We start from the raw sequence: 23,470 nt of genomic DNA, 5'->3' as shown, positions 1-23,470 counted from the left end.
GATCCACGTAGGGAAACCATTTCACGTATCCAAATGCTTTCCCATGCCAAAGTTGTTTCCATTTGCTCGATTAGTTCTCGAGTTGTGCGAAAAAATATATTAAGGGATCCCCCCCCCTCTCCTTCCAATCACCCCACTGGAAGGAGGCAGTAGTACCAAATATTCACAGAAACATTCCTTGTGCTCAAATTCCCTCCGGAACCAAATTTCGTCCCATTTGCTGGGTAAGTTCCCTTGTGATGAAACAAATTGTATGGGAGCACCGTCCACTCTTAAGATTTTTCGACTGTAAGAACGAAGGGTTCTCAAACTACCATAGACCCATTCCTCGTAATCAAATACCTTCCCACGCCAAATTTGGTTCTATTTGCTTGATTAGTTTTCCATTTATACTGAAAATTGTGAAGGAGGTCCCTCCCCATTTTCTATTTCCTCACTGGAAAGAGGGAGGGATACCAAATATTCATAGAACTATTTATCGTACCCAAACACCCTTCCAAGCCAAATTTGGTTTCATTTGCTCGAATAGTTTTCAAGTCATGCAATAAAAATGGTATGAAAGCCCCCCCCCCTTCTCCCTGTATCTCCACTGGAAGAAGGGAGGGGTCTGAAATAATCATAGAACCATTTCTCGTATTCCATTACCCTCCCATGCCAAAATTTGGTTCCATTAGCTTGATTAGTTCTCCAGTTCTGTACAAAACTGTAAGGTAGCCCCCCTCCCTTTCTATCTCCCCACTCGAAGGAGGGAGGGGTACCAAATATTTTTAGAAACATTCCTCGTACCCAAGTTCCCACCCGTACCAAGTTTGGTTTGATTTGCTTGATCAGTTCTCGAGTTATAAAGACTTGCTACTTTAAAATGAACGACCCCCTCCCCCCTTCCAAGAATAGGGAGGGTTCCCAAACTATTATAGGAACCTTCCCTGGCCTCCAATACCCTTATACGCCAAGTTTCACGCAAATCGGTTCAGTAGTTTTCGAGTCTATAGGGAACAGACAGAAAGACAGACATACAGAAATTCATTTTTATATATATCGACTAGCTGACCCGGTGTGCTTTGCTACACCTTTCCAAATCAAATGATATTTTCAAAAATTATTAAAAATTTTATTGTTTTATTGGTATTATTTTGAATCACATTATAACATAATTCATAAGCAACCGCTATAAAACGAATTGCAACACAAAGATAACTTAAACTAATATTCTGAATCTTGCTCTATAAATTTGTGTTAAAGATCTAATAATTTTAATCCGTCTGGAGGGTCTCTAATTAATCGTACGCAAACAATCCAACTTATTAAATATGGTTGTTTTTGCTTGATATGCTCTGGATTTATGCTAAACTGATAAAAGAGCCCCCCTGCCTTTCCCTTCACCCCCTGCTGAATGGAGGTCGTGATCTTTAATAATCATACCAATTTTTTTCGTTCCCAAAAATCCTCTTATATCAAATATAGTTCCATTGGTTAATAAGTTTTTATGCTTTAAAACAAAATTTATATGGAGCGCCTTCCTTTCTTTCCCTCTCTACTCTGTAAAGCGTAAGGGTCTAACAATCGTAGAAACATATTCTCGTAACCAAGTACCTTTCCATGCCATATTTGTTTCCATTTGTTGGCTTCGAAAGCATAAATTGAGAACTTATGCTAACAAAATTGTATTGAGCTCACCTTCCTTCTCCCATGTACCTACTCACTGAAAGGAAGATGGTGTGTCAAATAATCATAGAATCATACCAAAATGATTTTCCATGTTAAGTTTTGTCCATTTCTCGGATATTGTAAAAAAAAGTTAAATGTAGGCCTTCACTTCCCTTCCTATATATCCAATTTTATCATCCTTCTGCAAGAAAGGAATTGTTTCACATAGAAAAAGTATTTTCGTACTCAAATACTTTTTGATGCCAAATTTGATTTCATTTGCTCGATTAATTCTCAAGTAATGCAAAAAAAAATGTATGGAAGCCCCCCTTTCCCTCTTTATGTCTTTCCGCTGAAAAAAGGTGGGGCTTTAATTTATAATAGAAACATTTTTCGTATCCAAATACCCTCACATGCCAAATATAGATCCATTTGCTCGATCAGCTCTCCAGTTATAAAGAAAATTGTAAGAGCGACCTCTCCTTCACCTTTTCATCCACCTTTTTGAAGGAGTGAGGGATATCAAATATTCACAGGAGCATTTCTCGTACCCAAATATCGTTCCATGCCTAATTTGGTTCCATTTGCTGTTGTAGTTCTCGAGTTATGCAGTAAAAATTGTATGAAACTCCCCTCCCTCTTTCATTTCTCTTCGCTAGTAGAAGGAAGGGGTCTCAAACAATCATTAGAACTTGTCACGTTCCCAAATACCCGCCCATGCCAAGTTTGATTATATTTGCTTAATTAGTTTTTGAATTATGTAAAAATATATAAAAGAACCCCCCCCCCCATTTTAAATCTCCCTTCTGGAAAGAGGGAGGGGTCTCAAATAATCATAGACATATTTTTCGTATCCAAACACCCTTCCATGCCAAATTTGGTTCCATTTGCTTTATTAGTTTTTGAATTATGTAAAAAAATATTAAAGAGGGCCCCTCCCCCTTTCTACTGCCAAGATGGAGGGGTCTCAAATAATCATTGAAATATTTTTCGTATCCAAATACCTTCCCATGCCAAATTTGGATCCAATATCTTGATTAGTTCTCGAGTTATATGAAAAATTGTAAGGTAGCCCCCCTCCCCCCTTCCTATCACGCCACTGAAAGGAGGGAGGGGTACCAAATATTCATAGAAATATTTCTCGTTCCCAAATACCACCCCATGCCAAATATGATACCATTTGCTTGATGGGTTCTCGAGTTATGCAAAAAATTGTCTTTTGTTTGGGAGGCCCCTCCCCCCCTTAATGAGAGAGGGAGGGGTCTCAAACCACAATAGGAACCTTCCCCTGCCTCCAATACCCCCACCTGCCAAGTTTCACGCAAATCGGTTCAGTAGTTTCCGAGTCTATAGGGAACAGACAGACAGACAGACAGACAGACAGACAGACAGACAGACAGACAGACAGAAATTCATTTTTATATATATAGATATAGATACTAGCTGACCCGGTGTGCTTTGCTACACCTTTCAGAATCAAATGATATTTTCAGAAATCATTCAAATTTTTATTGTTTTTGGTATTATTTTAAATCAAATTATGACGAAATTAATAAGCAACCACTATAAAATGAGAGCTCCAGCTGGAGTTTCAAATTGCAACACAAACCATAACTTATATTCTGAATCTTGATTTATAAATTTGTTTTAAAGATCTGATAATTTTCATCTGTTTCCTTAAGTTTCGCCCAAAAAAGAAGGGTCCCAAATTAATCGTTCGCAAATAATCTAACTTATAAAGTATGGTTGTTTTTGCTTGATATGTTCTGGATCTATGCTAAAAAACTGATTAGAGAGCCCCCCCCCCCCCCTGTCCTTCCATTCACCCCCTGCTGAATGGAGATTGTAATCTTTAATAAACATTTTTTTCGTTCCCAAAAATCCTCTTATATCAAATATAGTTCCATTGGTTGATAAGTATTTAAGCTTTACAACAAAAATTGTATGGAGCCCCTTTCTTTCTTTCCCTCTCTACACTGTAAAGCATAAGAGTCTATAACAATCGTAGAAACATATCTCGTAACCAAGTACCTTTCCATGCCATATTTGTTTCCATTTGTTGGCTTCGTAAGCATAAATTTAGAACAAATGCTAACAAAATTGTATTGGGCTCACCTCCCTCCTCCCATGTACCTTCTCACTGAAAGGAAGATGATGTGTCAAATAATCATAGAGACATACCAAAATGATTTTCCATGTTAAGTATTGTCCATTTCTCGGATTTTGTAAAATAAAAGTTAAATGTAAGCTTCCCTCTTCCCTTTGTATATTCCATGCCATGCCAAATTTGGTTTTATTTAAGTAGTAATTTTTTGAGTTATGTATAAACTTGAAAGGGAGTACCATCCCCCTTTCCGTTCTCTTCTTTCAATAGAGGGGTGATAACTTAATATTCATAAAAGTATTTTTCGTACTCAATTACTTTTTGATGAAATTTTGTTTCATTTGCTCGATTAATTCTCGAGTTATGCAAAAAAAAATGGAAACCCCCCCTCTTCCTTTATATCTTACCGCTTAAAAGGTACGGCTTCAATTTATAATAGAAACATTTCTCGTATCCAAATACACTCACATGTCAAATATAGTTCAATTTGCTTGATCAGCTCTCCAGTTATACTGAAAATTGTAAGGGAGACCTCGCCTCCCCCTTTTCATCCACCTCTTCGAAAGAGTGAGGGATACCAAATATTCATAGAAGCATTTCTCGTACCCAAATATCGTTCCATGCCAAATTTGGTTCCATTTGCTGTTGTAGTTCTTGAGTTATGCAGTAAAAATTGTATAAAACTCCCCTCCCTCTTTTCTTCCTCCCCGCTGTAAGAAGGAATGGGTCTCAAACAATCATTAGAACATGTCACGTTCCCAAATAACCGCCCATGCCAAGTTTGGTTCCATTTGCTTCATTACTTTCTTAGTTATGTTGAAAACTATAGAAGAGGCCCCTCCCCCCTTTATATCTCTCTACTGGAAAGAGGGAGGGGTCTCAAATAATCATAGAAATATTTTTCGTATCCAAATACCCTCCCATGCCAAATTTGGTTCCATTTGCTTTATTAGTTTTTGAACTTAATAAAAAAATATGAAAGAGGCCCCTCCCCCTTTCAACTGGAAAGAGGGAGGGGTCTCAAATAATCATTGAAATATTTTTCGTATCCAAATACCTTCCCATGCCAAATTTGGATCCAATATCTTGATTAGTTCTCGAGTTATATGAAAAATTGTAAGGTAGCCCCCCTCCCCCCTTCCTATCACGCCACTGAAAGGAGGGAGGGGTACCAAATATTCATAGAAATATTTCTCGTTCCCAAATACCACCCCATGCCAAATATGATACCATTTGCTTGATGGGTTCTCGAGTTATGCAAAAAATTGTCTTTTGTTTGGGAGGCCCCTCCCCCCCTTAATGAGAGAGGGAGGGGTCTCAAACCACAATAGGAACCTTCCCCTGCCTCCAATACCCCCACCTGCCAAGTTTCACGCAAATCGGTTCAGTAGTTTCCGAGTCTATAGGGAACAGACAGACAGACAGACAGACAGACAGACAGACAGACAGACAGACAGACAGAAATTCATTTTTATATATATAGACTAGCTGACCCGGTGTGCTTTGCTACACCTTTCCAAATCAAATGATATTTTCAAAAATTATTAAAAATTTTATTGTTTTATTGGTATTATTTTGAATCACATTATAACATAATTCATAAGCAACCGCTATAAAACGAATTGCAACACAAAGATAACTTAAACTAATATTCTGAATCTTGCTCTATAAATTTGTGTTAAAGATCTAATAATTTTAATCCGTCTGGAGGGTCTCTAATTAATCGTACGCAAACAATCCAACTTATTAAATATGGTTGTTTTTGCTTGATATGCTCTGGATTTATGCTAAACTGATAAAAGAGCCCCCCTGCCTTTCCCTTCACCCCCTGCTGAATGGAGGTCGTGATCTTTAATAATCATACCAATTTTTTTCGTTCCCAAAAATCCTCTTATATCAAATATAGTTCCATTGGTTAATAAGTTTTTATGCTTTAAAACAAAATTTATATGGAGCGCCTTCCTTTCTTTCCCTCTCTACTCTGTAAAGCGTAAGGGTCTAACAATCGTAGAAACATATTCTCGTAACCAAGTACCTTTCCATGCCATATTTGTTTCCATTTGTTGGCTTCGAAAGCATAAATTGAGAACTTATGCTAACAAAATTGTATTGAGCTCACCTTCCTTCTCCCATGTACCTACTCACTGAAAGGAAGATGGTGTGTCAAATAATCATAGAATCATACCAAAATGATTTTCCATGTTAAGTTTTGTCCATTTCTCGGATATTGTAAAAAAAAGTTAAATGTAGGCCTTCACTTCCCTTCCTATATATCCAATTTTATCATCCTTCTGCAAGAAAGGAATTGTTTCACATAGAAAAAGTATTTTCGTACTCAAATACTTTTTGATGCCAAATTTGATTTCATTTGCTCGATTAATTCTCAAGTAATGCAAAAAAAAATGTATGGAAGCCCCCCTTTCCCTCTTTATGTCTTTCCGCTGAAAAAAGGTGGGGCTTTAATTTATAATAGAAACATTTTTCGTATCCAAATACCCTCACATGCCAAATATAGATCCATTTGCTCGATCAGCTCTCCAGTTATAAAGAAAATTGTAAGAGCGACCTCTCCTTCACCTTTTCATCCACCTTTTTGAAGGAGTGAGGGATATCAAATATTCACAGGAGCATTTCTCGTACCCAAATATCGTTCCATGCCTAATTTGGTTCCATTTGCTGTTGTAGTTCTCGAGTTATGCAGTAAAAATTGTATGAAACTCCCCTCCCTCTTTCATTTCTCTTCGCTAGTAGAAGGAAGGGGTCTCAAACAATCATTAGAACTTGTCACGTTCCCAAATACCCGCCCATGCCAAGTTTGATTATATTTGCTTAATTAGTTTTTGAATTATGTAAAAATATATAAAAGAACCCCCCCCCCCATTTTAAATCTCCCTTCTGGAAAGAGGGAGGGGTCTCAAATAATCATAGACATATTTTTCGTATCCAAACACCCTTCCATGCCAAATTTGGTTCCATTTGCTTTATTAGTTTTTGAATTATGTAAAAAAATATTAAAGAGGGCCCCTCCCCCTTTCTACTGCCAAGATGGAGGGGTCTCAAATAATCATTGAAATATTTTTCGTATCCAAATACCTTCCCATGCCAAATTTGGATCCAATATCTTGATTAGTTCTCGAGTTATATGAAAAATTGTAAGGTAGCCCCCCTCCCCCCTTCCTATCACGCCACTGAAAGGAGGGAGGGGTACCAAATATTCATAGAAATATTTCTCGTTCCCAAATACCACCCCATGCCAAATATGATACCATTTGCTTGATGGGTTCTCGAGTTATGCAAAAAATTGTCTTTTGTTTGGGAGGCCCCTCCCCCCCTTAATGAGAGAGGGAGGGGTCTCAAACCACAATAGGAACCTTCCCCTGCCTCCAATACCCCCACCTGCCAAGTTTCACGCAAATCGGTTCAGTAGTTTCCGAGTCTATAGGGAACAGACAGACAGACAGACAGACAGACAGACAGACAGACAGACAGACAGACAGAAATTCATTTTTATATATCTATATATATAAAAATGAATGTTTGTCTGTCTGTCTGTTCCCTATAGACTCGGAAACTACTGAACCGATCATCGTCAAAGTTGGCATCTGAGGGTTTTTGGGGCCTGGGGTGGTTTCTATAATAGTTAAAACCCCATCCGACTTAAGAGAGTGGGGGCTTCCATACAAAATTTGTAGTTTTTCGAATCAAATCAAAGTCATGACATCCATTTTCTCGAGATTTTTTTTTGCTTCGGACGGTTTGTTTTTTGTCTCTATGGTCGAGGCGTCGCGTGCAACCATGGCATAGCATACTGATCAGTGGGAATATTTAGGCGCGTATTTCTCAACCAAGCATATTTTCAATGCACGTGGTGGCGATATGAAGCCTTGATGTGATTTTTTTCTACTTGATTCCTTGCTCATTTGTACAGCACATAGTTATGAATGATGCCTAGATGTGACCCAGATTGACATTTTGCCGATCGATTTTTTTGCCAAAATCTGAAATTGAAAAGTCATGACATCCATGTTCAGAGTTTTCTTTCCTTTGAGGGGTTTGTTTTTCGTCTCTATGGTCAAGCAAACGTCGTCGCGAGTTTATTGATCGCTGGAAAAATTTAACAATAAGGCGCCTGTTTCTCAACCAAGTACCTATATTTCTTATGCACGTGGGGGTGATATGCAACCTAGATGTGTTTTTCTTGCTTAACTGTACACAGCACGTGGAAATAAATGACGCCTAGAGGTGACACGGATTGGTATTTTATCAATCGAATCAAAACCAATTGAAAGATTTGCAAAAATACTTCCATATTTAGTTCGTGTTAATGTAGGTAGCATTTGTTGTCTAAAAAATATAAATTTAGTTCTGATGCTAATGAAATAACGGTATGGCACTTTGCGGACAAATGAAAAAAAAAAACAGAAAGTAAAGAATTTACGTACGACTTTTTAACCCATTTGAATTATAGTGACAACTGTAATATGAATAAGATGTTTTCTACAGAGGTAGATCGGAATCATTTGGTTGAACATGTAAAAATGTACTTAACTGAAGTTTTATCAAGCGCCATTACATTTTAAATAATATCAAAAAAATACAATCCGACCCATGAACTGATCAAGAGCCTTTTCTTTTAATTAGATAAGATATGACTGAAGTGTGCATAAATAAGTGAAAGGTATCCGTGAAATAAACTGATTTTTAATGGCCAACAGTGAGGGAATTCATTTTCTGAAAGAATTTTCATTCAAGGATAACTAGAGAATGATCAAACGTTCAACTTTTCTCTGTTACAAAAAAAGGGTTTATGTGGTACATGACTGCATAAAAGAGACTTTCGATCAGCTTCTTTTTTGAAAAGTGAGACTTTCGAACTGATATTCACCTGGAAGCAACATTTTTATGAGAAATGTTTAGTATACCCTTAAAGTGTTAAAAACAACTTACACTTTGGGGCAAAAGAAAATGTCGAACTTTTAAGAAATTCATCTTCAAAATGATTCTATATTTTGAAAAGCCCAGAAGGGGTGTTTCGAATGTTGAAATTGAGCGGATATTTAAAATTCTTAAATGTCTTTGTAAATGAAGGTCATTTGCTTTGAGCAGAATTCGTTAAAAGTGGAGTAACAAATATAAATTTATACTGCAGGAATACTGCGTAATCAAAGAAACTTGATAAAACAAACAAACGTAAATACGTATTAAATCCATTTTTTTAAAGACATACACCGTCTAAGCCGATTCAGGCTTTACAGACTGCATAAATGACAAGGACAACTTAAGATTAACATATTTTAAAGCCATTACTCTGACGCATCTGAAAATAAGCTTTGCATTTACACTTGCCCCAATATACGGAGCAAATATTCACTTTGAAATTTGTTTTTGCCAACATTTTTGAATATTTGACTTTAAAAGAGAAAATAAAAATCGCTGAGAATTTGTTTAGTGATACAACTGATATATTTTTTTTTAATTCATATTTTTTTTGCTTTAATAAATTTATTTTAAAAAAAAATTGCACTGTATAAAATCGATAATGCTGTTTGAAAATGGTTATAAAAAATCCTTTTCATCAATTTTTTTTTTTAAATTTCTATAGCTTATTTTTTCAACTCGAAAAAATACACCATCTAAAGCTAATCAGGAGCAAGAAGTGCTCATAACACAGAATATTAGAAATATACTCAAAAAACTGTCCCGCTTTACGCTATTGACCTGTTTTCTAATTTCTATCTCCATAAAGTACAATAGGCAATAAATTCCAACATGCGAATCTTTTTCTTTCAATTAGAAATTTATGTAAACTCGAGTCGGTAAATCAGCCTACCTGCTTCAAGCAGTGGGGGACAAAATTGGAAAAGATGGAGGAGCTTTCATGGTAGTTTAAGATAAAGAGCTTTTCAAAGAAGAGACCATATTTTAAAAGAGGATTTTTTTCCTACGGATATTTGGCATAACTCAAAAATAGGTGTGACAAATGATTTTATGGAAATTCGTAACTTTCCACAATGTGAATTTAGGTGGAAAATCCATAAATTTTGACATTTTTTAAGTAATTGTGAAGACTTAAACAAAGTAACAATTTCAGATCTTGAAAAACAAATTTAGAAATCAAGTTTCAGTAAATAATATATACCGGAAATCCAGCTGCAGCTTTCATTTCAAAGTTGTTGGTTCTGAACTATAATGAGGTTTGATTTTAAAAAATGCTTACAAAAATCTGAATTTGAATAAATTTATACAAAATACATTTATTTTTGGAAGGTGTAGCAAAGCACACCGGGTCAGCTAGTAAAGATATAAAATAAGTAACAAACTAACCAGTCAGATGGTTTACTTAAATATTTGGTAGGAATTGCGATAAGCATTAACATTGTTAACGATTCGAGCTATCATTTTTAATGCAATTTTGTGTTTGCTGGGTAGCTTGTTTTCATGATGGCAAAAAATGATGTGTAAGAATAGGCAACACCAGTAATTGAAGACAAACTTCATTTCAAGCTAATTTGAAATTTCTGGACAAGTTTATATGCAAACATTTCTTCTCCCATACAAATTTCCACATAAAATTGAAACGCGTTGCGCTAACTTAGGAATTAACCTAATCATCTAAAATTTTACTCTGATGTTTGGTAACCCTAAAGGCATCGAAAAACAAATGGGAGCAAAAAGTCAACTTTTGCAACGGTCTAGTGAACAGCTTAATGTCGTGTAAAAGTACACAGAGATTTAAAATTTCAATTTTTTTTCGGGATATTGACAGTTTTCATGGAATATTCAGGATAAAGATATTATGCATCTTTTGAAAAGAAAAAAAAAACCCCTCTAATTACTACATATTTAAATTATAATAATTTAATAAATACCGTAAATAGGGAGAACTTTGATTACCCGGGCAATTTTGATCAATATGGACATAATTAACTAAGTCTGAAGTTAAAATTTCTGAAAACGGTTTTCTACATTTGAAAGCCTATACATTGAGTTTCAATTACGCTGAATTTGGATTGTAGTTGGAGATTTCTATATTGCTTGAAATGTAGTTTTAAAGTTTTAAAATATCTTTTTGTTCGAAGACTCACAAACAAAAAGCATTTAATAACAAATTGGTTGTTTTATATGAAAGTTCAACTTTATTCCTTCGTATAGGTAAAGTTTTAGAGTTGTTTTTATAGTTATTATATGATAATTTCGAATATTTTTTTTTGTTACGGTTATAGTCGTTTAACCATCTTTTATGGCATTCGCGACTTTATATCAACGTTGCAGTTGGCGGACAGTTACTGAAAATCTTATCCGGTACAACTGTATTCGATGTTTGCTCTTGGGCTCGAACTAACGGACATCGGCTGAAGAGGCAACTGACTTGCAAACTGAGTTATATCCCAAGGCCTTTTTCGGATATTTAAAAAACGAACATTTTCAATGAGAAAGTCTATGTAAAACAAATGGCTAAACCCGATATAATGATTAAGTTCCAATAAAAAAAAGAACATATAAAAGTAGGAGCACCTACAAAATTGCAAAAAGGTAGAATTTCATTTGAGCTTGAGGCCAAAAAATTCTGAGAAATGTTTATAATTATTGCCCCTAAATGTTTGCAGCAAAATGTTCCATCTTTTGTGTATATTTGCTAAAAAAAAGTGTGAAAAATTCAATGATTCCAAACAAAAATTTACAATTACTGTTTTTTAAGGCTTCTCTGCTTATTGGCATCAAAACAATCATTTTGAAGATGTTGAGATACGTTAAAACCTTTGTGATCAATGTTTCCCCGAAACATGAAATCTGGTATTGTAACAAACATTTAGTTCTAGCCACTAATGTCGTTTGAATATTCTGCTATCAATGATCATGCTTTATACACCTTACCTCAGTTAGTAATCTAAATTTTTTACGTGTTACAAAAAAGCAACCCCTTCCAAAATGTTCGAATATTGATTGAAAAAGTGATAAATGAGCCCCCAGTTTACGGTACTCAAAATCTGGTAAGCTTTGCGCAGTGGCGATTTCGTAAACAATGAAGTTCTACTGAGGTGCGATTATTGCTAGTTGAAAACTATATATATAATATTAGCTGACGGTAGATGTTAGAAAAGTTTTTAAAATGCAGATTCACAAGGAATACAAAAAAACACATTTTTTAACCGTCACCATCAAATTTCTTTGTTACAGATTTAAAAAAAAAATCCATACTGTGCCTATAAATTCCAACTTTGAAAAACGAATATCATACTTGTATACCGTTCCTGGTACAATTTTAACTCATGATTGATTGAAATGTTTGGTTATCGATCGAAAAATACTTTCTCAGATCAATCAAAGTTTGGTTGAACATTGAACTTCAACAGAGAGCAGGGCCGTAGGAAGAAACGACTCATGGGGGGGGTTTTATGACTGATTTTTACCTATGATTTTTTTCCCAACAATTCACGAATACAAAAAAAATCAAAACAAATTATGTTTGTATCTATATGATTATGAATTTTTAAGTACTCATTAATAGTTTTCATATTAAATCGTAACTTCAGAAAAGTGGTTCTTAGCCTAAGAGGTGAGCTAAATTTTTATAATGAAACTTTTAGCAACAAAATATGGAATTTGTTTTCAACGATGGTTAATATTTTTGAATTTGTTTAAGAGTCTGGTAGATCATAGTTATTTGATTTGAGCATTAAATAAGTTATTTTTAGGGAAGCTTTCAATTTCTTTTTAAAAAATATTCTATACTCAAAACAAACATGCTCAATCTTCCAAATTCTTTTGCAAGTTCCAAGATTCTAACCTTCGATGAAAATAAATCAAATTTTCCCAACAGACAGTAAGAGATAAAAAATATCGGGATTAAATTTGCTTGATGTAAACTTGAACTAAATTTATGATTTTATTTTGAAAATTGGCTTAAAAAACTGCAATATCAATGATGTTATACAATTCACCGAGAAAAAATAGGATTTGGTGCAGATATTTTAGGTAAAGATTGGGTACATATTTCTTATACAGCGAATATTTTTCATAAAGAATCAATTCCATATTGAAAATCGTAAGGATGATTTTTTTTTAAATATAATTTGGGATATTTTGCATAAAACAAAGCTTAGCAAATTAACTCAAATTCTACTTTATATTTATGATCTTTTCCGATTGATGATTCTCGGCGATCATTCGTAAAAAAAGGAAAATAAGGATCATTAGTAAGTGCTGTGATCAAGATAAAAAAAAAACGTTATATTTGTGATTTTATGATGAAAAACGCATTTACAAGCTTAATCTTTTTCTGAATTCTAATCCTGAATTCTGAACCTGATTTCAAAAACTGAACTTTGAATCTGTTTCCGAATTTCTATACGATTTCTGAAATGTGCAAAAAGTACTTTTTCCGAATCTTAATTCCAGATAAGAATTTTATGAGCCAAGTTTTAGAGCCCGCAATCATGAATCTATTATTTCAAATCTGAGTTCTGGTTTAATCCTAATTCATCATTTTTATGATTTATTTTTAATCTGTTTTGTAAATCTGAATTAGAATGTGAATTTCAAATTATGAATCTGAATCTAAGTTTTCAATTTTGGATCGCCACTTAAGGAGCTTTAAATGTTTAAATTTGGTGTTAGAATAAAGTTTAAAAACTACGAATTTGAATAAAAAACAAAAATTTTCTTTTCCTCATATTCTTATATCAAAACGTTGAAAATGCATACGATTTTCAAAACACATGATTTAAATTTGATGTGAAATGCAAAACCGAATTTGAACCAGGATTTCAAAACAGCTTTTTATTCCTAATTTCTTCTGATTATTCGGTCTAAAAATCAAGAATCCTAAACTTGATACAGAATCAGAAATACGAAATTATATGGAAATTCCATTTTGTTTATGGGAATATGAACCTCCAAAATGGGTTTAGTTAAAAAATTTATATTCAGACCTGAATTTCTATGCTAAGATTGCCAGATTGACCGATTTTAACGGTATTGACCTGGATAATGAATATAAAATTAGGAAAAAAAATCGGTTCGACTCGGTTGCCGGATTCCATTGGAAAAGCCAAGGTTTTGCCTGGATTTATTCTCATTCTCATTCTTGAATTGTTTTTTAATTTTTTTTATTTATGCGTCCAAAATTTTTGGAGCAAGGTAAAAAAAAAATTATAGAAGGTTTTTTCATGTTTTTTTTTCTTGATTGTCGATGAATAATTTCTGGGTTTTGACCAAAATTGGATATTGCACGAATTTTGGTCGACAATTTTGAAATCCAATACCCGGATTTTGCAAGGTTTTTATGTAAAACAGCACGGATTTGTCTGGCCCGGATACGTGATGGAAAAATTCTAGCAACCTTATCCTATGAACAATTGAGAAAATTTTGAGAAACTGTAGCTGAATTTTGAACTTGCGATGGGTTTTTGAGGTTTTGGCATTAGGTTTTAGTCTAGATTGTTACTCTTGAATAACTTAGCACTTGATTATAATTTGATTATGAATTTAAAATTTGGAGTGTAGAGTATAATACCTCGCTTGCTTTTTTGGACCCTCATGGGGGGGGGGGTTTAACCCCCAAAACCCCCCCCGTTCCTACGGCCATGACAGAGAGAAACATAAAAATCAATGAAAGGAAGAAAATAAGCCTACATCATCATTTCGACAATGATTCAACGTCACAACAATAGGATTTTTGGGTAAGAATTGTAGCAAAGAAGTAATCAGAACATTGGATTTTATTGACATGCGGTAGTTTAGATATTGATTTTGAAAAAAAGGCCAAGAATAATATTTAATCACCATTTAACAGTGTCCAGCGAAACGAAGTTTGAATGAGATAGATTTATATATATAAAAACAAATTGATCAATGCACTTTAGTTCACTGTGCAATATATTCGATAAATATCAATGGGTGTAAACAATCACCTTTGCATAAAGCAAACCCCCTGAGCAGATTTTATGAGTCAGTCCATAGACAGGCTGATTGATCCTCGAAGACTGATACCGGACAGTTCTCGGTCGAGGTCAAGGGGGGCTTGCTAATAGTTTTTCTAATGTGTGAGAGATGCTGCCATCTGATACTTATTGACCACTTACTTAATCGACACAGTTTCGGAGGGTGGCCAAGAGATCAATTTTCTCAGGAGTCACTGGCTTGGTTTAGTTTGGTGCTGTTTATATGTCTTTTGTAGCCACAGCTATAAAAATGTATGAGGGTGATGTTAAGTTTGCTTTTCGCTAAAGGATCCTGTTGGTTTAGACAAAATCTCATTTGTTTGTATATTCATACTTGATAGAAATTGAAATTGAAATAATAAGATTTATGCTTTTTTAAATAGAGCATTAAAAAAACAATTAACGAAGAGGACAAGTAAACAACTCATCAAAAAAACCGTAAATCATGAAACAATCTAAATAGCTCATGAGGTATGTATTGCAAAACGACATTGTTTATTCATTGCATAACAGTTAAGATAACTTTCTCTGCGTCGTAGAAAGTGTTTTATTTAGAGAATGGAAACTAGGCTAATGATTACTATGCAAATGTCTAGATAGTCTCAATTTTCCCATCATTAATTCAAGCTACAATTCAGACAGCGATAGACGATATGATGTCATGTCTTATTTGCTATTATTGAACAATAGTGAGAATGAATGAATTCAATAACGGTAAACGACATTTAGTTTTCCTTTTTTTTTCAATCATTCAAACAAGTTTCATCTTCCTATTGTTCTACATTAAATAGCCTGATGCTGTAAGAAATTTACAGTAATAATATGGAATAAAGACTGATCTTCAATTTCCATTTATTATGAGAAAATTTAATTTTGTTAGAGTTTTTTCAAAGTTGATAAACTGAACAAGAAAAAAAGAACATGCCAGTAAGCAATAAAATCCAATGGAAATAGTTTGTTCATTCGACCAGAGTAACTATATTTTTTTCAATGATGTATTTTTTTTTTCGAAGAGCTACGGGCTTTAGTCCGTAGAATGAACTGTACATGCGGCCACATACATATGTTATCTACGGTGTGATTGATTTTTTTTTTCATACTAACGCTTAGATCGGTGAATGCTCTTGAAGTTTATACATATGTAAAGTTCCAGCAAAGATAAAATTGAACAAGAATTTGATGTGTTTAGGTTTTTTTTCCTATCTACCCATAAACCTTTCGTGATGCATCACTCGCTCGCTTAACAGCAAAACGGCTGGCAACGATGTGGCATTTGGCTTTGAAGCCGTTTAATCAAGCCGTGGGAAGAATGAAACATCGCTTCTCGGTTAACAGTTTGTTTTTGCTTTGCTAATTGATGTTTCGGCTTAATAATATACCACGTTTGGCTCCGAGTGCCGGCAGATGAAATGTTGATGACAGCTTTCGACGAAACAATGCAAGTCCATTTTGAGATTCCGAGATGCCATTGAACGGTTTTGCAATGAGCTGAGGAAAAAAGCTCTTCTTTAGCTTTGTTGTCACTTTTTTATTTGATCTAAAGGTTTCTCGTGACCCTGTATAATAAGCAAGTAGCATGACATTCTGTTAACACATTAATGACCGCGGAGAAATCTAAGCCGAGACACCGTCGAGTTCGAAACTCTATATCTCAAAACTCCAAGGACCTTACTCCGAAAATATCTCGTATTTGGTATTTTTATTGGAAGTGATGCGAATATTTAGAAAAAAACTTTACTAATCAACTGAGCGTTTAGGATGGAATGGCAAAATTATTTCCACAACGAGGATTTAATAATTCCAGCCATAATCTGCCGCTTCTCTTAGTTAGGCTAAGGTTGCCAGAATTTTTTCAGCACGTGTCCGAGCCGGACAAATCCTGCAATTTTATACAAAAACCTGGCAAAATTCGAGCTTTTGATTTAAAGTTGACGATAAAAAATCCAGGCAACATCCGGGCAAACTTTGTCAAAATTCAGAAATAACTCAACAAAAATCAAGAAATAAAAACTGAAGGAATTTTTTTTTATCAAAACTCTTCGTCATGCCTCCAAAACCTGCTTTGATTTTTTTTATAAAACTTGCTCAAAACATTTTGTTTTGAAGGTATGTACAAATAAAAAAAATTTCAACAAAATTTGTTTATTTTTCGTTTTATTCGACAAATAAAAAAATAAATCCGAGCATTTTTCAATGAAATGCAGCAACAAGGCCGGGGCGGGCCGAACTGTATCCAATTGTTAGATTAAATATCCGGGCGAACCCGAATAAAACCGGGCAACCTGGAAACCTTAAGTTAGGCATATACTCACTCATACTATAGGATTACAATGATGTATTTATAATTCAAATTATTATTAATATTTTCTTTCACATTCGGATGTGAGCTTCGCGCTCTTATTTATACCAAATATATTTTTATTAAAATTGGGAATCGATAAATCTGCTTTACACCAATTTTCATTCATTTTTGAATTCATTTTCAAATTCTGTTTTAAATACATAACATGCCATAATAATGAAAATTTCAGATTAAAAATTAAAATTTTAGCATTAAAACAAATCAAATATTTCTATTGGAGGATTCAGTTGATGGTTCAAAAATTAGAATGATATCAATGAATTTTTGGGGATCGAATTAAAACTTTAACTTTCAAATGAATAATCTAAGACAAATTTTTAACCAAAAAGCCAGATGATATACAATATTGAGTTCACTTGAAAGATCTTCTTTGGATTTTATAAATTCAAATACAATTAGCAAAAAATCTAAATGTTTTTTCAGATACCAAGTTTTTATTTGACGAAATTAGAATCTGTTTCCCGTTTCCAAATTTAAGTTTTAAAATACACGACATCCTTTATGAATCATTGTTGAGCTTAAAGTTTAACAATTTCAAATAACGGAGTAAAGAAAATAATTCAGAATGAATAGCCCCAGATACTACCAACACATATTGATTATTATCCTGAACATTTTAAAATTTCATTACAGGATTTTGTTTTAGGTTCTGATTCGAGCTCATGAACGATTATAATGTGGAATGAAGGCTTAATTTCAATTTCAATTTAATACGGCAAAATACATATGAGCAATACTTATTTTTCAAAACATGGTAAAATGAATGCGATGAACTTTGTTATGTCCAGACCAAAGATGGACTATTTTTGGATGAAAAAGATATCTAGTCTAGTTATCGTCCAAAACTTTAAGGGGAGTTTTATTGGTCATCGATTAATTTTTACAATTTTTCCCGCATAAAAATTTTATCTAATATATAAAGATGAGTTGGACTATATATGTTTGTATGCACCTTATACAAATCCACACCGCTTAACCGATCAGCCTGAAATTTGGTACAGTTATGTGCTTGGACCATGGTAAGGTTTTAGTAATAGTTTTGAGTCCCTCCCACCTAAGAAAAGAGACCCTCCCATATAACTTTCGGTTTTATTCACACGAATCAAAAGTCATGGCACCCATTTTGTCAACCGACTTTTTTCCCCTTGGCGGGTTGTTTTCACCATCACCATGGGCCGGGCATTAGAAACGATCGTCCTGAGTTCACATGCAGTTGCTGGAAAGCAAATCGAAGCTAGCTAAGCTTTAAAGATTTGAATGGAGAAATTTTGGCGGGTGTTTTTTTTTACATTCTACTGGTACGAGATTTTTTTATGCAATAATGAGCTTTCATTTTGGATTGAAAATTACAACAAGCCTGTTAAGTATTTATTGACTAGAACTGAAATGGTTTTCAAAATGATGGGGGGCTTCGAGAGTCTCATTTCTTTTGGCGGGTTTATTTTCACCATCACCAAGAATCGACCATCCAGAGTTCACGTGTGCTGGACAACAAATTTAAGCCTGCTAAGGGAACATCCATAAATGACGTAGCATTTGGGGGGAGGGGAGGGGGTTTGACTTTGTGTGACGATGTGTGACGAGAGGGGGGGTAGGGGTTTGAAGTAAAGCTACGTAGCTTTAATTAAATATCGAAAAAAAAATCAAAATTGTTTTGAGTAATTTAAAAGAGGACACGAAGTGAAAGGACGATAGAGAGTGGGTGGAGGCAGTTGACATCGCAGATGCAATTAGTCCAGCCGAACAGACGATGGAGGACAGCTGCCCAACGATTTCATTGGAATCCAGAATGGAGATAATTTGGACCGACGTAACTGATTGAATACTTAAATACTAGCTATCCTGTTCGTTGAAAGGTAGCTTGATTTTTTTTTGACTGATTGATATGCTTTTTTAAAATTCCATTTATAACTTCTTTCCCTTATTTTATTTTTTATATTATTCCTACAAAATGCTGAGGGGCCGTTCAGGTTCCACATGGACAGACAAATGAGATTTTTGGCACCTTTCTCCCCCTCCGTGGACAAGCGTGGAAATTTGGCAAACCCCTACCCCCCTCCACAGATGTCCACGTGAACAGATTTGAGAATGTATTTTTTCTTAATCTAATTTGACCGTTAAAAAACACAACTTTTAGCCGTTTTGTTATTGAAATGGCTGATTTAAGCATTTCCTGATATAAAATAATTTTAAATTATCATATATATAACTTGCTTTTAAATGGCTACTAATTGTTGAAGCTTAAACTGGAAATCTGTGATATTTCGTTATTTTGATTTAAACATCTTAATATCTATTCATCTTTAGAAAATATTTTGGAAGTTAGTATTTCCACGTGGACATAACCCAAACCCCTATCCCCCTCTCCGTGGACAAGCGTGGATATTTTCATACCCCCCCCCCCCTTAAGGTGGCCACGTGGTATGTGAACAGCCCCTGATAATAAAAGTAAAAATTAAAAACCGATTTTTAAAAATTGGGGGGCGGGTTATTAAAGCTACGTTATTATCTAGGGGGGTCTATGACTTTGTGACGAAATGCTACGAGGGGGGAGGGGGGGTATAAAAACTCCAAAAAAGCTACGTCATTTATGGATGTTCCCTAATGATTAAAAATTTGATAGCAAAGTTTTTGGTGGACTTTTTTCGTCTACTGATGTTCGTAGCACAGGGCACAATCACGTGGTTCTTGGATGAAATAATAAGTCAACTTTTGGAATAAAAAAAATACTAATCGCCTGTTAGGAACATATTGATCAGAATAGTGGTTTTCAAAGTGGTCCTAACCGCCGCTGGGAGGCGTTGAGAGTCAACAAGAATATGCAGTGTGTGATGAATGGATACAATGATTTACCTTCATTATGAATTGACTTCTACAGTTGAATAACTTTTTGGAATAAAAACTAATGTTCCAGCTTTTAGGAACCAACCATTTTCATATCTTTGGAATTTCTCATAGGGAAAGAAACTAAATTAAGGGTAGTGAGTTGAATGCTGCAATCTCAATGCTTTGATTGCTGTCTAGGAATTTATTCAACAGGCAGGTTAGACAATTAAACGTGCATATTCTGGAAAAAATTGAAACCAAATCCAACGCATTAAACTTTTTAGTACTTAAATCCGAAGTTGTTATTTCATACAATTTAATTTCATCGGTCAATTTATAAATGTTGAGTTATTGTTGGTCATCAATGTGTTCAATTTTACCATCTAATATGAGAAAACTAGAGCCTTTAGAAGTGCAAATTCAAACGAATGAGTTCTATGTTTAAGTTTAAGTTTATTATTCGAAATTACGGTAGCCTCAAAGTTACATATAACTGTTGTACAAGGTCAAGGATTTTTAGGATTTTTACATTGATCACTCTTCAAGATAATTAATGTAAAAGTTGTGTCAAAGAAAAGAAAAATTGAAATGTAACTCAAATAAAATTGTCATAATGCTGTAAAATGGGTGATTTCGGTTCCGAGGTGATGTGTTTTTTGATAACTTAAAAACTATTAATGAAAATTTTAACATCTGAAACAACTTCTCATTCTCATCATAAGTACGAATTAAGCTCGAATACACTATTCTACGACAGATCATTCATTTCAAAAAGTGGGATAATCTTCAAAAGAGATCGTGTACATATGTTTACAAGCCTAAGATATTGGATTTTCATTAGAAAACACATGGACAAGAAAAAAAATACATTGTTAAAAAGACTAAATCTTTTCAGGCTTCCCAAAAAATTACGGGTTGATAAGGTCGCCAGAATTTTTCCGGACGTATCCAGACCGAAAAAATCTGGGTAATTTTCTATAACAATCCGCGTAGTTGTTTTCAAAATGTGTAACCAAAAATCCGGGCAATATCCGAGCAAATTTGGTCAAAACCACGGAATTATTCAGTAAAAATTAAGAAGAAAACACTTTTAATATTTTTTTTTCACCAAACCACTTCATCGAATGTATTTTAGACTTTCAAAACAAGTCTGGATAAAATTTGCCATAAAAAATTTCCTTTCTGAACGTTAAAATGAAAAATTAAAATGGAAAATCGGAGCATTTTAGAAACCTTAGTTTAAAATGTTGTTCGTGATTCGATGAATAGGCATTCAAGGGAAATTATTTTAGCTAATAACTAATAACCTAATAACTATTAGTTTTTCAATAATATGAAAACGATAAACTTTGTTAAAAATCAAATCAAAACTTTAAATAGGCTTACAAAACCACATGGTCAAACAAACATGGCCAAATTTGTTGAAATGATTAATTAAAAGCTTTCAAAATTTCGAAAAGTCAAATCAATTTTGACTTATATTTAATGTGAACCTGAGCAAGGCCGGGTAAATCAGCTAGTATTGTGATAAATGTAACCGTTGCATAGTGGTTCAAAACTCGAAAAATGTGATCATGGGCTTTTTGAAGGCTTAAATTCCAAATTAGCTTTGTTATATGTTCTACAATGTTTCATAGTTTTAAAATGCGCATATTTATCGTAATTTTTTCTGATCAATTCACCTACAAGTGAGATAATTTTTTGTAGTTATCAAAATTCGTTTAACTTTTTTCGAAGCGAGTTTTGAGACCAACTTTGTATGAGAGAGTTGTGATAATTGTAAAACTAAACAACTTCATTGAAGGTGTCAAGTCACTATTTTGAAGTAAAAGAGTACTTTTTGGGAGATTTCTCTTCAAAATTGCATCTTTTTATTGCTCAATATCTCTAAAAGTTGCAAACATACTAAAACAAAAATATAAACATAGAAAGGGCAAGCTTTCAATTTGCTAAAAAAAATGCAAATATTTACCAATCTACCATTTTCAAGTTAAATTATTTAGTAATTAAACCTCATGCATACAAATGAAACTATATGTCCATGAAAGTTGAAAGATATCCCTTTCTAATGTAATTTTTTGTCTTGGTATGTTTGCAACTTTTAGAGATATTGGACAATAAAAACATGCAATTCTGTACCTTTTAACATGAAAATAGCAACTTGACACCTTCAATGAAGTTGTTTAGTTTAACAATTGTCACAACTCTCTCATACAAAGGTGGTCTCAAAACTCGCTTCGAAAAAATTTGAAAGAATATTTCTTTTTTTGAGGTAAGTTTTTGAAAAATATGTCTTTCAATCATGTTGTTTCAAAAGATAGTGCTATGACGTCTTCTACAAAGTTTTTCAAAATATGATGATCTACAACTTTTTTGAAGACGTCACAGTGATCAAATGATAGATACAAAAAATAAAAAAAAATAACTCACTTGTAGATGAATTGATCAGGAAAAAATTTACAATTAAATATGCGCATTTTGAATGAATCATTGTGGATGTTATAAAGCTATTTTGACATTTAAATCTTTAAAAGCTCATGATCACGTTTTTCGAGTTTTAAACCACTGTGCGTTATGGTATTTTCCAAATTAAAAGAAATATTTAATAGGAAATAACATTGCAAATGATGTCAAATTGTTGTCAATGATTATTCTTTTATTGAATTTTCTTTTATCATCACTAATGTGCTTTTAAATCACACTATTATTCCAACTGTTTTTGTTTTCAGAACATTGTCATCCATAACAGTTTTAGGAGAGTCTGGAGCCAAATACCAGAAGTGGTATGAAAATGCCTCAAGAGCATTGATATTTTGGGTGTATCTTAATGAGTTTATGATTTTGGGAGCCAAGTCTTGCCAAGATAGCAGTTTTCAATTCATTGAAATTGGTTCGAGCTATCACACAGTGATTCACACGTAATGGATACATAGATAAGACCAACACTGTAACATTGTAAACATTTTTATGTCTGGATGTAAATATTTACGTTTTAAAATTTGACTTAAACAGAAATGTTTAATATCTGCAACCGCCTTTGGAACTGTTGTTTTTAATTTAAAAAGGTTTTCCAATATTACAAAATTTAAAAAAAAATATATGCAAGACAAAATACAATTATGGAAAAAGTTCGAATAAGGCAGCCGGTACTAAATACAGTTGAAAATAACTGGAAAGGTATACAAAATTGTGAAGTGACGGTAGCAAAAAAAAAACTATAGGATGTGAATAGAATCAAATATCCTTCAAAAATATCGGTAGCAAAAGATTCCATTATCACCTGCTTGGCTCCCACCATCGTTAGATGTACCTACAGTTCCGAATCAGCGAAGAATGTATTTTGTCGACGATAATCTGTCTTATGAGATCCAACCTTTTTACGATTCAGGACTTTTGCAGTACTATATGATTTTTATATCAAGTTTGGTAGGGAACTCCACGCTTTATTCCTACCCTTTTTGCAGTTTCTTTTGCGATATTTACCACATGGTTGGCCTGGCCGTGATTATCTTTGCAATGCATATTTAAATGTTACAGATACAACGCTGAAAGGATGCTTACATGATTTGGTGTTTTTGGTTGTTTCTG

The 23,470-nt window shown here is 33.9% G+C and overlaps 1 protein-coding gene and 1 pseudogene across 3 annotated transcripts in view; both read left to right on the top strand.

Annotated features, from left to right (window-relative positions):
* Window positions 1-23,470, top strand: part of LOC129743958 (inactive hydroxysteroid dehydrogenase-like protein 1) — a 69,487-nt gene that overhangs the window by 43,791 nt on the left and 2,226 nt on the right. The window lies entirely within an intron of this gene.
* On the top strand, window positions 11,746-11,863 carry LOC129750239 (U4 spliceosomal RNA; annotated as a pseudogene).

The sequence above is a fragment of the Uranotaenia lowii genome, chromosome 2 (assembly GCF_029784155.1).
Source record: "Uranotaenia lowii strain MFRU-FL chromosome 2, ASM2978415v1, whole genome shotgun sequence".
Classification (NCBI taxonomy): domain Eukaryota; kingdom Metazoa; phylum Arthropoda; class Insecta; order Diptera; family Culicidae; genus Uranotaenia; species Uranotaenia lowii.
The sequence above is the reverse complement of the archived record's forward strand: the minus strand, read 5'-3'. Positions and strand labels throughout refer to the sequence as shown.